General features: G+C 39.7%; 2 pseudogenes; both read right to left on the bottom strand.

Moving 5' to 3' along the window:
* Positions 1–247: 247 nt before the first annotated feature.
* On the bottom strand, positions 248–363 carry LOC111742518 (annotated as a pseudogene).
* Positions 364–1,398: 1,035 nt separating this feature from the next.
* LOC111742469 lies at positions 1,399–4,387 on the bottom strand (annotated as a pseudogene).
* Between the last annotated feature and the right edge of the window lie 32 nt (positions 4,388–4,419).

Genomic DNA, 4,419 nt, shown 5'->3' with positions numbered 1-4,419 from the left:
ACCCTGAAAGGACGTCGCATTCAAAGAACCGGTACGTTCATTATATTCTTTCTGATGCCTTACCAAATGAAAGGCACAGTTGTGGGCACTGGTGATGATAAAAACAGATAGTATTTATTTGAAGGCTGGCTGCGTTCTAAATATTTTTTAATTTTTTAATTTTTATTTTTTATAGGTGAGGGAACCCTTGACCTCACAGATTGCAAGGACCTTATCAGCTTATCAGCTTACGATCCCTTATTTTTTACACCTACAGCACCTGGTCTTCCTAGGTGGTCCCCCATCCAAGTACTAACCAGGCCCAACCCTGCTTAGCTTCTGAGATCAGACGTCGGGCTTGTTCAGGGTGGCATGGCCATAGACGAGTGTTTTAAGTATTATATGTGAAGATGCATGTTACACATCCCCATTTCACAGATGAGGAAACTGAGGCATGGGGGTATTAGTATCTTGCCCACAACAATGCTACGTGTCAGCCTATTCCCAGGGTGAATACTGTGTCATGCCACACGCAGAGAGGAAAACAAAGTCCACAAGTTAGTGGGCTTTCATTCCAGGAAGTGAAATCTGGAAAACTATTGGCATAGTTTGTCATAGGCAAATGTTTCTCTTTCCTTCCCCCCGATTCCATGGCTAAAAAGGAGAATCACATAAAGAGGAAGAAAAGTGCTCTGAATGCTCTTTTTTCAAGTCCTTCCCTCCTTTATAAATGAAGAAAAAGGAAACCAAAAGAAGTGAACCCTTGTTTTGTGACAAACGCTGTCACTCACCTTAATCCACAGGATGGTGATTTCAAACTTGAAACTACCTAGTAATCACCTGGAGGGCTTGTAAAAAGTGAGCCACTACCAGAATTTCTGATGCAGTAGGTCCAAGGTGAGGCCTGAGAATGTGCATTTCTTACAAGATTCCCCAATGAAGCTGACACAGAACTACCCATGAAACAGGTACCGTTGTCCCTACTCCAGAGGTGAAACCGAGCATTGGGAAGACCAGGTGCCTCACGAGAAGCTACCCCACCAATGACAGACTGAACCTGAACCCTGATCTGACTCCAAAGCCTGTGCCGTTTGCATGATGCATGCGTTGGAGACCTAACGCTGGCATTTCCCCATTCCATGTTGTTCACTTTATTCTGGAATTTCCATTCCTGAAAGGCAAAGCCAAGATTCTATAAGAGTGTAATATATTTTCATTTCCAATAAGAACAAAAGGTGGCTTGTAGAAGCTATTTTTAAATGTTCCTGTCCATCACCCAGTGATTCCTCTTCAAGAATGATCCAAAATATAGCCCAAAATACAGATGCTAAGTGTTTTAGCAAAAAACGGGTACTCTAAATATCCAATATTAAGGGACTGGTTAAATAAATTATGGTATATACAAATTATGGACTATTATGAAGCCATTAAAATTATTTATTTAAATTTTTATAATAAGGCAAAGTATTTACAATATAATAAAACAGAACACATAACTAAATTTAGTAATCTCTCAATGTTATTAAAAATATCAAAAAAAGACTGAAAGGAAATAACCTAGAATATTGACAATTGTCTCTATTTTTAATAATTTTCTGTATTTTCCACACTTTACAATGAGTTTTAATCAGAAAAAAAAAACATGCACTTTCTTTTTGATTAACTACAACAGATACTTTCAAGATCCTTCTTTAGTGAGTCAATTCCTAAACAGCCAAGAAAAGCAAGAGTGACTTTTAAAGACAATATTTAATTCCAGATTACATTTCCCCTGACCCTAAAATATACATTTTTTAAGTAAAAAACAAGAGGAAAAAAGCAAATAGCAATCATTATTACACAGAAAGACTAGAAAGCTACCTGTAAAAATGACAATGGGGATTATTTTTGGTTGGTAGAATTATAAGGCTTTTAGCTTAATGATTTTTATTACATTTTATTTTCTACAATGAGCATCTATTACTTTTGTAATAAAAAGTCTGTGCTGTTTTTCTTTTTAAGAGACAACCACCAAGCAAATTACAGGACATCTATACAATGGAATATCAATAGCCATTTTAAAAATGTTGTAGAAGAGTATTTAAGAACATGAAAACAAGTTTGCTAGATTGGCTGACCATACTATAAAACAGTATGCTCAGAATGGTCCCATTGTTTTATTTAACAACAAACAAAATGTCTACATCTACAAAAAAAAATCTTAGAAGTTTTTAAAAATCTTCATTAAACAAAAAATTACCTTATTAAATAAAAGAGACAGAGAAAGGAGTAAGATTTTACTCAAAGACCCTCCTGTAAAAAAGGCTCTCCAACTGCAGCCAGCTCTGATTTGTAAGTCAAACTGGTCTTCTAGCATCAACAGGGCAGTCGGCATCATCCTTGCTCCTACTCTAGACATAATAATGCTTGAGGGGGACATCAACTCCAACAGCAAAGGGTGCCCCACTTGATGAGGTAAACACATGCCACCTGGAACTTTAAAACAAGACCCTGGTAGAGAACAGGGTCTGGGGAGCAGGGAGGAAATTTAACTGCCTTCTTAGACTATGGATCTGATTATAAATATAACGTACAATCATCTGAATAAGGAAATGCACAATTTATGTTGCAAATAACACACTAACTATAGCATTTTACTCCTAGACCTGGCAGAGGCCTCTGAGATCATCTGAAGACAATTTCCAGGACACTGTCTTTAGGATGCCATGTAAATACTGACTGGAAAACACAACAAGGATGTCATGCTGGAGAATTTTAAGTAAACAGTCCGAAAGCCTGGTTTCCTGTTTATACAATTTTAAGTCATTTTATTGCTAGCCACAAGGTGATTCAGCATTTTGATTTAATCTAAGGATTTCTTGACTTTACGTATAATAAAAGAGACTACAAAGGATAGCTTCAAAGCCAGAAGACACGGGAAGAAACAAAAATAAACACACAGACATGCGTCTTCCAGCCTAAACAATGAGAAATCTAGGCCACTAGATCTTCAGTTCAATCTATTTCCAAATCACTATCCTCACTGTGACAGGTGGCAGAGTTATGCAGGGACGTCAGCACCAAGACTTCCTTTTCTGGGAGCAAACCAAATTCTTGTAGAAAAGCTTCAAGGTCCACAGCAAAGAAATCTTCCCCCAGCTGGTCAGTGACTCGAACAAAATTGCCAATCAATTCGCCCCCCTTGTAGAGGAGCAGGGCAGGAAGGGCACTGCTGGTGAACCGGCTGCTGGCGCCGATAACTGAGCTCTTCACCCGGCAGAATTTGACAGCTGGGTACTCCGCGGCAAGGCAGATCATGCAACCATGCATGGCGTCGGTGCCCGGAATGCCATCCTCATAGATATGGACCATGATGAGCGTGCTTTTCTGTTCTTTGTCGATCATGTCTAAAAACCCTTCTCCACTGGGGATCTCAAAAACCTGCCTGAATTGGGGTCCCCTGTGAAGCTGCTGCTGCATCTCTTCCATTCTCTGCTTCCGGTACTGCTGCAGAAACTCTTCATCGTCCTGGTCCTCGTTCATCATGGAAAACTCCTTCAGAGTCATCTGAAGGAGGACCAGCAGGTGAGCATAGGAAACACACACTGAATACTTGCGATAATAGTTAATATGCACCGCATGTTTAGGCGGCCCCATGTATCGCATCTCACTGAATTCTCATGCCAACTCCATTGGGAAGAAACCTTTATTACTCCCACTTTACTAATGAGGTTCCGAGACTTGAGATTATTTGCACAGATTCACATAGGTAACAAGTGTAAGACTGGGATTGAAACTAGATTTTTTTTGAAATGCCCAGGCTCTTAACTACTGTATCAATATTGCTTCTCAATTCAAACAGACAGCGTCAGATAACATCAGTTCACAAGCTTTTTTATTGTTGTCAGTTCTGGCAGTGGGTTAATTATTTTACCCACTCTTTTGTTTTGTTGAAAAGACAACAGGACATTAAGGAACTTTAAAAAGAACGTTCATAATCCCTGCCCTGAACACACACACCCCGCACAGACACACAAAACGCACACGGTCACATCCTAAAATGGATTTTGCTTTCACAGCAGCAGTTGTCGGTGTACCAATTAAGCTATAACCTGCTTTTACCACTTAACATTATCATAAATATTTCGTGTTTCCGAATATTTTTTATAAAGTTATATATCAAGTGCCATATTTTGCTTAACTACTCCCCTATTTCTGGCATTCAGGCAGCTTCCTGGCCTGTTCTATTGCAAAGAATTCAGTAGGACAAAAAGAGCCTGTCTCAAGACTGCCCATGTGATCACGTGACATGTTGCTTCATCTGGTCTCTCATCTCAATATAAGGAAGCATTGTGAACAGTGGGCACACTTCCCTGCAGCCAGCTTAAGTTACAAGTCTCTCTTCTCCTGCCCTGGTGTAGCAGAGACAGCGCTGCTCCCATACGAACCCTGGCTCTGCCC

The sequence above is a fragment of the Pteropus vampyrus genome, unplaced genomic scaffold, assembly GCF_000151845.1.
Source record: "Pteropus vampyrus isolate Shadow unplaced genomic scaffold, Pvam_2.0 Scaffold95, whole genome shotgun sequence".
Lineage (NCBI taxonomy): Eukaryota > Metazoa > Chordata > Mammalia > Chiroptera > Pteropodidae > Pteropus > Pteropus vampyrus.
Note: the sequence above shows the minus strand (reverse complement) of the source record. Positions and strands in the feature narration are given on the sequence as shown.